This window comes from Crinia signifera, chromosome 8, assembly GCF_055691185.1.
Source record: "Crinia signifera chromosome 8, ASM5569118v1, whole genome shotgun sequence".
In the NCBI taxonomy this organism is placed as follows: Eukaryota; Metazoa; Chordata; class Amphibia; order Anura; family Myobatrachidae; genus Crinia; species Crinia signifera.
The window spans coordinates 84,259,275-84,273,363 of record NC_139224.1 but is presented as its reverse complement, the minus strand read 5'-3'; positions in this window follow the sequence as shown (position 1 = coordinate 84,273,363).

Sequence of the window (14,089 nt, the reverse complement as noted above, 5' to 3'; positions counted from 1 at the left end):
GCCTTTTGTGAATTTTGGCGAAATCCATGTGGCATTATGTGAATTTTGGCTCAATTAGTTTGGCATAATGTGTAATAGGCAAGTATAATGGGGGTCTACTATTTTGTTGCATAATGTGTAGATGTGGTATATGGTGTGGTACACAACACTCAAGGCCACACCCCTTTTCCGCCTTCGGAGTGCGCACAACTGCATCCTTCAGTATTGATGCCGAGGTGGGCCTGTGTACTTTCAATGCCAGGGCCTCATTTTTAATCCCATTCCCGCCCTCTCTCTGTCCTCCTTCCCTTCCTCCTCAGCGTGCACACTGGCACCACTAGCACCCCCCCTCCCCTATCTTGGTGCCCCCCCTGTCATTTTCTCCTGGATCTGCCCCTGATCCCTGGCAGTGGGAGATGCTGGGTGTGGACGTCATGACAATGACGCCGCCCGCCCACGCGTCTGTAGAGGAAAGAAGAAGGATTTGAAGCAGGCAGGCTGGACGAGTTGGGGACTGACCTGTGGCCGCATCAAGCAGCATACAAAATCTAGGAGCCGCAGTAGGTTGGAGAAATATACCGTAAGTGAGGATCAAACTCACAAATAAAAAATATTTCTGCTGTTTCCTGAGGTGTCCCCCTGTATAATAATAATAATGCCATGACACCACAGGCTGCTCCCACTGTATAATAATTTGTGTCATGGCATTACTTTTATTATATTATACAGGGGGGGAAACCTGTGGTGTCATGGCATTACTTTTATATTATACAGGGGGAGCAGCTTGTGGTGTCATGGCATTATTATACAGGGGGAGCAGCCTGTGGTGTCATGGCATTATTATTATACCAGGGGAGCAGCCTGTGGTGTCATGGCATTATGCCATGACACCACAGGCTGCTCCCCCGGTATAATAATAATGCCATGACACCACAGGCTGTTCCCGCTGTATAATATAAAAGTAATGCCACGACACCACAGGCTGCTCCCCCTTTATAACAATAGTGCCATGACACCACAGGCTGCTCCCCCTGTATAATATAATAAAAGTAATGGCATGTTACATAAATTATTATACAGGGGGAGCAGCCTGTGGTGTCATGGCATTATTATTATTATACAGGGAGAGCGGCCTGTAATGTCATGGCATGATTATTATACAGGGGAAGCAGCCTGTGGTGTCCTGTTTTTTTACGCAAGGGTGCAGCCTGTGGTGCCGTGTTCTTTATGCAGGAGAGCAGCCTGTGGTGTTCTGTTATACAGGGGAGCAGTTATGTGGTGTCCTGTTATCATACAGGGCAGCAGTCTGTGGTGTCCTGTTATTATACAGGGGGAGCAGCCTGTGGTGTCCTGTTTTTATACAGGGGGAGCAGCCTGTGGTGTTGTTATTATCTTTTTTTTATTAATACATATATTTTTAATGAAAAACCTCAATTTTAATGATGCGCTGTTATTTATGGGCCAGTGCTCTGGACTTGCCCCCCGGGCTAAAAGTTGCCAGCCAGCCACTGCTATTGGTGTTGTATTAATTACATAACTGCAAAATAAAGGACTGAAATAGATCATGCTTGGCAGGGCAATCTTTTGAATAAATGCTTATGGCAAAACCGCTCATGTTATATAATTTTATATATTATAAAAGTAGAACCCAATTACAAAATGGAGGCAAAATATACTAGAAAACAAATGCTCCAGTGTCCAATTAAATGAATAGCGCACCACAGTACAAAAAAAATAGTACAAGGTACTGGCCTGTACTTCAGGTCCCATGATTATGATGACCAAGTAAGTGACATCTTATTAGTTCTTTGCTTATGCTATTTTGTATGGTGCATTATTCATGGCAACCTATGTGTTGCCACACTAATCACTTGAGCTCTTGTTTTGCCTACAGATATCCCAACAATTGGAAACACTGGTAAAAAGTGTATTTTGTTTGACCAATACTTATGCACAGTGGCGTAACTATAAATTTTGCTCCCCCAAGCCAAAAAAGTTGTGGCGCCCCCCCACTAACTAACTAAATATATATATATATATATATATATATATATATATATATATATACATATACACATATATACACACACACACAGGGATCCAGAAAAAATGACAGTGGGGGCATTACAATAAATAAATGGGGGAGGGGCAGTTTCGTGCAGGTTCCTAGAAAAGTGTGTATGGTCTAATAAAACGGGTTGTGGACTCCAAGGAAATACTGTTCCCAGGAGCCACAAATTCATTTTCATCATTCCGGGTGCATGGGATACAGTTCTAGCTGGGGACAGAAGCTGTGGAGAGGGGGAGACAGATGTGGGTAGAGGAGAGATAGATGCTGAGGAGTGCGCATGGGGCAGATGCTGGGTAGAGAGAGGGTGGTACAGATGTTGGGCAGGAAGAGGGGGACGGGTGATGGGCAGGGGGGTGGGTACAGATGCTGGACAGAGAGAGGGGGAGAGATGCTGGGGATGGAGGGGGACAGACATTGGACAGAGAGAGGAAGACAGGTGCTGGGAAGAGGGAGGGGGGATGAATGGTGGGCAGAGAGAGGGGGTGGTTTGCAGGGAGTGAGGGGACGGATGGTTGACAGGGAGAGGGGGAACGGATGGTGGGCAGAGAGAGGAGATGGATGGTGGACAGGGAGAAGGGGTACGGATGGTTGGCAGGGAGAGGAGGGGGGCAGATGCTGGGAAAGCATAGGGGGGAGAGAGGATAGCCAGTGAGTCGGCGGAAGATACTAGGCAGGGAGAAGTGGGGCAGATACTGGGCAGGTAGAGTGTGGACAGATATTGGGCAGGGAGTGGGGGTAGGCATTGGGATGGAACGAAGGACTGGGGGGCGGGCATAGACGGACTACCTCATACATACATACATACACTGACTTCCTTATGCATACATACATACACTGCATCCCTCATACATACATACATACATACATACATACATACACTGCCTCCCTGATACATACAGTACATCCATACAACTTTCTGCGTGTGGTGTCCCCTGTTACAGCGCAGAGTAGCGCGTCCAGCCTACAATCTTTTCACCTGGTGCGCTACCAGCTTTGCTACTCTGTTGGATGGACCAGACCCCTTCTGTCACTAGCAGTTGCGTCCCCTGTCACTACCAGTTGCGTCCCCTGTCACTACCAGTTGCGTCCCAGTGGTACGCGGTGACAGTGCCGCGTCTGCACTTAAGGTGTCTTGTGCTGTACCTTTAGCCGGGGCGCTGTGCAGTGACAGCAGCAATGCTCAGCCTTGATAGCCACAGCCCCTATTTTTCCTTGCTGGTGGCTCTCCTCCATATCCCCATATCTTTTTTGCCTCTATATCTCTCTGGGGGGTATTCAATGCTGTGGGCGAGCGGTGACAGCGAGCAGAGCTTCCTGCTCGCGGTCACCACTAACCCTGTTAGTATTCAACGCAGCCCCCTCATACGCCAATTCCCCCTCGCTCCATTTTTTCAGCAGAATTGTCATATGCGGCTCCAGAAGCAGCGAGACTCGCAGCTAAATACAGCGAGTTTTCTGCATTAGCCGCGGGTCTCGCTGTTTTGGGGAATTCTCTCCGTCCTTTGACGGCGAGGATTTTACCGGGAACATTGAATAGAGCGAGCGGCCGGCGCGGGGGTTAAACAGCGAGGATCGCTGGTTTTCTGCAATCCTCGCTGTTTAACCCCCTCGCCGGCCGCATGGAATACCTGCCTCTGTCTTCCCAAGTCTCTTCCCTTTATCTCTCTCTTTGGGCGGGATGTACTAAAGGGAAAATGCGGTAAAACGGGGGTTTTACAGCATTTTCCTATTTACCATTAGCCGTCTGCCCCGTCTCCGCTGGGCAGGGTATCGCCACCCTCTGGGTGGCGATACCCTATAGAAGCCTATGGGCTTCTATCGCCGCCCGCGCGCCCCCCCTCCCATCCTCCATTGTCTCCTCCTCCCCCAGCAGGTGTCACAGCCGGGAGGACATCCGGCTGCAGGGGGGAGGAGGAGACGCAGGGGGACACTGCCAGCCGCCGAGATGTGACGGAGACCCCCGCACATCACATTACAGGTATCACGGGGGTCTCCGTCACTGCAACCCGCAGCACAGTGCAGGGTGGCAGCTTGCTCACTCCAACAAGCGGAGTGGAGTAGGCTGGCAGGAGCGGGACCGGCATCGGACTGTCCTGTCAGCTTCTAGTTTCTTCTTGGGGTGCCTACATGGCCATGAGCTGACAGTCACTCTGTAAGGCTCATGTGAGTATGGTCAGTAAATCTAGTGCACGTTGCTCTACTGGACCCAAAATAATAGCTGGCTATTTATAAAACCAGAGCTTTTACTACAGCAGCCAGGGAATAAATGCATTTATGTATTTGGCACTATGGGGGAATTTATGTATTTGGCACTGTGGGGGAATTTATGTACCTGCACTCTGGGAGCATTTATGTATTTGGCACTGTGGGGGCATTTATGTATTTAGCACTCTGCTGCTGTCATTTGAATATTGGAGACAACTGTGCTGCGTAATATGAATTGGTATTATTTTGTGGCCACGCCTCTTCCCCATGAAGCCACTCCCCTATATTTTTGGTTTGAGCACCCACCAGCAAAAACATAAATCGTGCCTATGATGAAGAGACGCAAAGCAAGCGTTTGCCACTTTTGTTTAGCTGTACCAAAACCAAGCTCAGGTACTACAACTGAGGAAAGCACGCAGCTACAGCCGTGCACATCCATTAGCACAGCGAGCACATTGATTTGCAAGGCGGGATTTCACTCTAGCGAGGTAGTGTATTAACTGAGCGCTGGCATGGCAAATTCACCATCATGCGATCAGGTCTGAATTGATACCCACAAAGTGTGTTTCTTTTCCTGAGGGCCAATGTGAGTTTTCTTGATTGCGGAGGCCACTATGTTATTATTTTTTACTAAAATATTGAGGGGTGAGGACGCCTGGGGAGCCCCCCCGCACCGGAGTCCGGCCTGTGTTCAGGCCACCTCGTGACTTGGGGAACTGCTCGGGACACACTGAAGCCTGCCTCCCCGTCCCCCTCATACCCAGCTGAATCGTTTGTGGCTGGAGGGCTGAGAGATCCGGACGCCGGGACCACGAACAGACGTGCGAGACCGGGAGAGGCAGTTCACCCGCACCGCGCCTGAGGTTCCGTCCACGCCCGGAGCGGTGAGTTGCATACACCGCCGGACATCCACGCCGCCTCAGAGCCTCGACCCCCAGCAACGAGACTGCTGGTCGGCGATTGAACGCACCGGAGACCTTGCCAACTCCCCGCCGCTGCTACCGACGGCTCCTGTGACACCACCTGGAAGGCTGAACGGGGGACGCGATCACGCGCCCCTGAGAGGTAGTTGTGTACCCTTCCCCACCCTGCTATAGACCGGGAGACCCAGCCGAAAGCCCCACTCACCGGCTCCCTGGTGCTGCCGACTCCTACGGGCCCCCACCCGCTCTGTTAATCAGGTGGCAGCTGGTGCCGATCGGGTGGCACTGCTGCACACATATAGGGGGTGGCTGGGCGCCCTCCCCCACTCTGCCACTGACTGAGACCTAACAGGTGCGCAGTGCTTAATAGCTGGGAGCCTGCTTTAGATAAAGTGCCTGGTGCCCTGCATTACACGGAGATCTGAAACTCTTGCCTTACAGAGTGACTGGCTGGGTCCCTGGGGTTGTGGAGGTGCTGGGGGTCTGCCTCTGCCAACCTTGACATCATATGCCCTTGAACCCAGGCATCACACCCAGCACTTGAGTGGACTACACAGACCCTCACATAGCCTGTGAGCATTCAGTGTGCACTCCCACATCACCTGGTATAAGGGACTTGGACTATCAAACACTGGCCGCCATGACGCTGTGGGGCTTTCAGCATACCCCATCAACCAAAGGTGCCCCATAAACAAGAGGCTTGCTTCCATCCCGCACCACCCCACCCTGTCCCTGACCTCGCCTCTCCCCCTTTTCAATTTCCTGGCGATATCACAACTTAAGTACTCTTGCAGGAACGTATTCACTGGGTGAAAATCCCTTCACTTTTCTGTGACTTTGTACTAACTGGTATGGGAATTCACTCATATGCTGCATAACTGTTTCATCTTATAATATATGTATCTTTTTGCTTAACTGACTTAAATCTACTGTGCACTGTATTAACTAGCATAACAAACTAGCTAGGATTAACAGCAGATTTGCCCAGCACTCTACAGGTTAAATTATTCACCTTCTCATCCCTTTAAACCAGGCATGTCCAACGTTGGCCCTGCAGATGTTGTGAAACTACACATCCCATCATGCTTTGCCACAGTTTTGCTATTAAAGAATGCTAAAACTATTGCAAAGCATGCTGGGATGTGTAGTTTCAAAACATCTGGAGGGCCAACGTTGGACATAACTGCTTTAAACCAAAGAACTGTGTATAGGCTCTATTTGCCAGGCAGATACTGCCATCTTGTGACGAAAACTGAAATTACCTCAGATAATCAAATACAGAGGCTTATGTTCCAAATCTTGAAAAGATATTGGAAAACCGGTTGCTTCTTATAGCCCACATATATTAATAACCTACTGCTACTCCACAGAATAGCTTGGGCTTTAGCCTGCCTGTCGCTGTTTGGAACAAAATATACCTGGTGCAGAGTGCCTATAACTACTAGAGTACTGCAACTATCCATAAGGTTAATGTTTGCTGGGCAAACCCTCTGATTGCCTGACCTGCCTCCTACCTCTGCAGTTGCAAACAAATACCACTACATAGCTATAATGTAGACCATTACCCTCAGCAGGGGGAAACACTCATTTGCCATAATATGATATTGTGATATTTAACCACTCTCATATTTGACCTCCACTGGTGGGCCAGATTCTACCCTAAAATTCTGCTGTCCGATCCTTGTCACTTAGAAGACTGAGAAGTTGAGTGAACCGGGGAAAAAGTGCACCACTCGGCACATCTAATCTATTGTTGATATACCTGCCACACATTGCCTGGGCTGATTGTTGCCTAAATCCTATACTCCAGGTGGTACCCCCCTCCTAGCTTTTCCTATTTCCCCTCACCCCCCTACACTAAACCTGGTTAATGGACAGATTCCTGTCCCCGTCACGCTCACGCCCTACTTCACCACTTGACGAGCACAATATGCGCCGCAATAGGAACGCTAACAAGACACCCTAAGCTCCCCATTCCTCACAATCCACTACGGATGCCAACCCTCCACATGACGATGACCTCCCCTCAGACAGCCAGTCGGGCTTCTCATCCACAGCTCAGGAAATATTGTCAGTCCTGATGCCACACATCGACAAAAAGCTAGATAAATTCAAAACTTCTTTCCAGACTACAGTCAGGGAAGTTGCAGCTAACACCTCCCGTATTGCCGACCTTGAACAAAGAGTGAGCGATGTGGAGGATACCATTACTAATATACAATCCTCCTCTGACTCCTCAACAATGATGATACAGGAACTCCAAGACAAAATCGAGGATTTAGAAAACAGAAACCGGAGAAATAACCTCCGATTCATAGGCATCCCTGAAAGCATTAAGCCAAATATGCTGTCAGACTATCTCACCTCCAAATTATTACTAGCACTAGATGTATCGGACACAGTTGACTTCCCTCACATAGAGCGAGTGCATAGAATTGGACCAGAAAGGGCGGACCCCAACTCACGCCCTAGGCCAGTAATAGCACGATACCTTGATTTCAAAACAAAAGAATCGATACTACGTGCTTACAAGAAAATGGAGCAACTCACAATTGATGGCACCCGTGTACTCATATTCCAAGATTTTTCTGTGGCAGTAGCCACCCAAACTCACAAACCACTCACTTTTTTAGCAGCCTCTAGAGACTTTGCAATGATAACCACTCTTAACCTAAATTTTATGCAGGCCCAATCGTACGCAGACAAAATTTCCAAACTTATCCCGGAAAGGGATTGGAATAATGATCTTGACAATGTACTCTTGGCTCCCCCCCTGCCCAAAAAAGCGATCTCTACTTACTACAAATTCCTCTGAAAACCTCTCGACTATTCATCACAACGCACAGGCCTCAACCAATGGTTAGAACACTTCCCTTCCTTAACGACAGACACTCTGTGAAAGACCTTACAGACCTCAATCACGACATTCCCAATGGCCAAATTCTCGGAAATGTACCTAAACATTTTCCACCGATCATGCATTTCTCCCTCACGTGGGTTTCAGATGCAAATACTAGACTCTCCAGGATGCACCAGATGTAATAACCCCCAAGCAGACCTATACCACTGCTTCTGGGCTTGCCCGTTGGTGAGGAAATTCTGGACCGACGTCCGTGACTTTGCCAATGAGCATTTGGTAAATTACACTCCGCTCACCCCAGAATGGGCCATATTTGGTATCCTCCCAGAAGAAATTAGAACCCCTAAACCCATCAAAAAATTAATGTTGGCAATTTCTTCGGCTGCCCGCAAAACGATCCTTCAAGTATGGATCCAAACCTCTCCTCCAGCCTTGGCAATGTTCAAAGATAAACTGTTTTTTATTTTCCACATGGATTGGTTGGAGGCCTCCCTCCAAAAGGACTCACGTACCAAACAGTTCTTTGCTACTTGGAACAGCTATATGGAAACCTTACCCATGTCAACCAAGCAAACTCTCCATCAATGTTTCCAAAATACCCGCTGGTACGAAGAACAGTTGTTACTTAATGATCCTCCGCTAGTCCTAGAATAAGGTGTTATCCTCCTCCGTTAAATTCAATATTTTGTACACGTTATAATCTTGTGAATACTATGTAACATAACCTCACCTCATGTATCTGTAAACTTGATGTCTGAATCACATGCCAGAATGCACAGCAACGTATCATGTCTTGAATTGATGCTTTGACATAATAAAAAGTTAAAAAAAAAAAAATCATAATATTATAAAAAGATTTTTTCGATGTGATTATATATTTTGTATATATTTTTTTTATTTATATTTTATATTCTTTTTTGATTTTTCTATTATTTTATTATTTCAATATTTTTATATTTTTTATTTATATTTTTTTGTATCTTCGCATATATAAATCTAATTAAGCTTTTGTATTTCTCTTTGTACTCTGTATATACCATTTCTATTTATTCACATTGTTGACCCAATATACCAATCTTCTGAATAGATCAGTCCTCTTCCCAACTTTATAATGTTTTTGCTCATACCCTTTTATTCAAATTGATAGCGCAAACTTACTACTAATTATCAGCATGTCTGCATATAATGTTTAACTCAGAAACCACAGTCTTATTTCATCAATTGTGCCACCTTCAATATCTACATTTTATAACAAATATTTTTTCCCCCGGTTCATATTAAACCCATAATTAGTATATCCCTGTAGATCATTTCCTTCTTGCTTCCTTAATATCTCCATATATACAATTAACACATTTGGTTTCAACTGACTTGAGAAAAAACGGCTAAGTCCGCCATCTAGTCCCAGCTGCAGCTGACATTTAATCAGCCGCACATATAAACCAGACATCGCGCACACCACGTTAGGCTTCAGGTGATCAAGCCCACGTGGTGAAACGCGTTCTGACGCTGCACAGGCTTTAGCAGCTCCCTGATCTTATGGGGAACTGCAAGCCTTGAACACAGCTCCAGCCTCCCGTAGCCGCCGCAGGTATCCGTCTTGTCCCGGCTTCCTTCTCTGGGTGAGTGTGACACGCTGGCGGCGCATCTCTGTCCTGCGCTACCCACTGTATCAGGATAGACCTAACGCCGCACACAGCGTTTGTCCCCGCATCTTTTTATCTTTTTCTCCAGCAGCACGCCGACTCAGTCACTCATATCTCCCGTCCGCTCACTGAAGACGGGACTTCGGTGATCTACCCCGGCAATTAGCACTGCTGTTCTCTTTACCCTCCCTCTCTTGGCTATATGTTTGTTTATTCACACCCATACTCATAGATCTATTTAGATCTTTTATATGCAGAATTGTTACACTGGCAGATATGTGGTTGGTACTTGTTATCCATTTGTAACCCATAACACAGAATTTTTCCTGTCTGATTATTTTGCCCAGTCATGTGTGATAATAGTATGACCATGTGCTAATATATAATTGATACTCATTACCAGGAACACATTTATCTGCAAATGGTGGCCACCTCTTGGATGTACAGATGTTACCAGCTAATTGGACCATTAGGGGATGTTAATTGACAGTAACACATCTACCCCATCTTAAGGCTGTTTAGATTGTAGAGCATTTCAGCTGGATATTTATTGTTTACAGGTAGTTTGGCTATTTGTCCGATTTAGGCATATCAGTCATTATTGCGGCCATACAGGAGACTTCAGAGTACTGCAAACAATTATAGACATATCAATTACATGTGCAGGTTTTTCTGTATATTGCCAGCCAATCTTGTGACTCTAAAAATTGCAGCTATTCACCATTATAATGGGTGTGCATTAATGACCAGTAAATTTAATCACAGTATGCACACATCTTCTCAGTATGCTGCCTAAACAATCACAGTGATTATCAATATAATATTATATGTTTTCAGATTCATTACTTTCTGCCATTCCCCCCCCCCCCCCCCTTTGTTCTTCCGTGTAAGAGAGACTTTCTGGTGGCGAATTTCAGCCCTGCAATGCGTAGTTATCAGGGCTGACCTAACACCACTTACAGAAGTGTCCTCTTTACATTTGCTATTTTTCCATCAGTGTATCAATCTCTTCTCTCACCCCCCGTCCGCTCATTTCTTTATGAAGACGGCTGGCAGCAGAAAGAGTTGATTCTAACACACTGTACTCACGCTCTTCCCATCCCCTCAAGGATACCTGCGTTATTTTACATTATAGACTTTCTGTATTATATTTCTTCATACACAATTGTAACGTATCCTATTATTAAGAATTATACAGATTTGTCACATTTTCCTGGATGTGTCACCAGCTGTCCTATCTAAGGACCAAAAAATTGTAAATGCATATTAATGCTATATGTTAGTCTTAATAACACCACTCACTGCCACTGTATTAGATGCTGTTACATGGTAATTGTCAGTGGCTATATATATTATTTTTTGTTCACTCAAGAAAAAAATATTTTTAAGAAAACTCTCTATGGCCATTTAAAGGCCAATCATGCTCCCTATTCTTCTATAGAGTTATAACTATTTTAGATTATTCGGAATTAAAAGTTAAGTTTTAACACAATCATTATACATTTCATTTGACATTATAAAAGTGTGCCTCCAAAAAGGAATCCTTTCTGCGAACGGTTGCCCACGTCTTGTGGATCACCGTCTCTCTATTTCTAAGAAAACGGGGCATGCATCAGTACTGAATCAGAATCAAATGTTGCTGAACACTGTACAATCAAATAGTCAAAATCCATAGCCAGAATCACACCGAGTCCAAAGCTTAAGTGCCTACATTTCCAGCATCAAATGTGTTGCCCAAGACACATTAACCCTTGCAAAACTGCAGCTGCTTATTCAAAATATGTGCCCAATTTGCCAGCATATTTCATGCCTAAACCCGTGTTAGGCAAGGCAAAATGCATGTGCGTCATATACAAGTGACCTCTGTTGATTTTACATGTCAAATTTGTTGGCCAAGACTCGTTAACCCTTGCAAAACTGCATGTACTTATTCAAAATGGTAAATTATGGTGTTAAGGTGCCCACTTTGTCAACGTACTTTATGCCCAAACCAATGTTGGGCAAGGTAAAATCCATGTGGGTCATATACAAGTGACACCCCTCTGATGATTTCAGGTGTCAAATTTGTTGGCCAAGACTCATGCTGCTTTCACACTGCAAAACCTGCTTAGACTTGGTATTTAAAACTTTTTTTAAAATGGGTCAAAGCAAGTTATGCCCCTTTCAGACCACACTTATTACCCTTTCACATCGCATGGGAATGAGCGGACCTGCTCCGTGCAGTGAATATTTAATGAGCGGGTCCCCTGCATATGGAATGAGCGTGACCTGCTCCGTGCAGTGAATATTTAATGAGGGCCCCGCTCATTCCATATGCAGGGGCGGGGACCCGCTCATAAAATATTCACTGCACTGGGTCCCGCTCATTAGATATGCACAAAGCAGGAACAGCTTGTGCTCACTGCTGGCTGGGTCTGAAACGGGTAGGACCCTGCTTTTTTACCGTTTCCAAATACTGTTTTTTTGGAAATGGTAAATTCACTCTGAACCTTTCAGACCGCACATACAGTATTACCATTTTGAAATGGTAAAAAAACTGCAAAATACCGGGTAATATGTGCGGACTGAAAGGGGCATCATTAACCCTTGCAAAATTGCAGCTTATTCAAAATAATAATATGGTGTATGTGCTAACTTTGCCAGCATATTTCATGCCCAAACCAGTGTTGGGCAAGGGAAATTACATATAGTATGGGTCATATAGCAAAACTGCAGCTATTTATTCTAAATTATGCTAAATTATGATGTGAAGGTGTCCATTTTTCCAGCTTATTTCATACCCAAGCCAGTTTTGGTCAAGGCACAATCCATGTGGGTGACATGCAAGTGACACCCCGCTGTTGATTTCAGGTGTCAAATGTGTTGCCCAAGACACATTAACCCTTGAAAATTGCAGCTGCTTATTCAAAATAGTAATTAATAATAATACGGTGTATGCAGGGGTTAAAGAGGGCCGGAACGGGGGCGGAACTGAGTTCCGGCAGTTGTAAATGAAGCCGGAACTTAGTTCCACCTCCTTCTGTGCATGGCCACAATTTCCTCCAGGAGGCTGACTCAGGCTGCATAGAGTTTAGCCTCCGGAGCCCGCCCAGCTTCCCCCCGCATCCGCAGCATGGCACCCCCATGTCCCTCCAGTCACAGGTAACTAACGATATGGCAATGCCTCTAATGAGAGGAAGGAGGATGCTGAGAGGCAGACAGCGTGACTCACTGTCTGCCTCTCAGCATCTGCCCTCTCATTAGCAGCATTGTCAAATTAGCCAGTACTGCAGCATCCATTCCCAGAGCACTGTGTACGGCTACCTTTCCAGCCGCCAGCCGTGCACAGTGTGTAGCACCTCCGCCCCGCTTTCTTCCTTTGACTGGGTGGGCCATCAGCCAATCAGAGCTTGCAGACCGGCTCCTGATGGGGGCATAACTGGCACTGTGGGGGCATAAATGTGTCTGGGGCATACCAGGCTGGCACTGTGGGGGCATATCTGGCTGGCACTGCAGAGGCATAACTGGCACTGCGGGGGCATATATGTGTCTGGAACTTTGGGGGGCATATTTGACACTGTGGGGGCATATGTGTAATGAGCATCATGTTGTGTGGCGTAATGGGCATCATGTTATGGGTAGTAATGTGTAATGGGCATTACAGTGTGGGGCGTATTGTGTAATTGCCATAACAGTGTGGGGTGTAATGGGCATCATGGTGTGCGGCATAATGTGTAATGAGCATCACGGTGTGCAGCGTATTGTGTAATTATCATCATGGTGTGGGATGTAATGTGTAATTGGCATCATGGTGTGTGGCATAATGTGTAATTGGCATTACAGATAAACTGTATATAATGATTTCAGTAGCCTGTCATTGTTTGGGCTTGATTTGTGAGGCATGTGTATCCCCTCATTCAGATTGTCTGGTAAACTGCAAACATCGCAGCTTACCAAGCGCCTGAGAAGCCTGCCGAATACCTGCCCCGTGTTGTTAGGGGCGTGGCTTCTGCCAGGCGGGAGGTGCTAGGGGTGTGGCCTGCAAGGGTGGGTGTAGAGGGGTGAGTTCCACCCCCTCCCTTGGACCACTTTAAGCACTGGGTGTATGTGCCCACTTTGCCAGCATATTTCATGCCCAAACCCATGTGCATCACATACAAGTGACCCTTCTCTGTTGATTTTACATGTCACATTTGTTGCCCAGACTCATTAACCCTTGCAAAACTGCAGCTATTTTTTCAAAATGGTAAATTATGGTGTTAAGGTGCCCACTTTGCCAACATACTTCCTGCCCAAACCAATGTTGGGCAAGGCAAAATCCATGTGGGTCATATGCAAGTGACACCCCTCTGATGATTTGAGGTGTCAAATTATTTGCCCAACACATTAACCCTTGCAAAACTGCAGCTGCTTAATCAAAAAATAA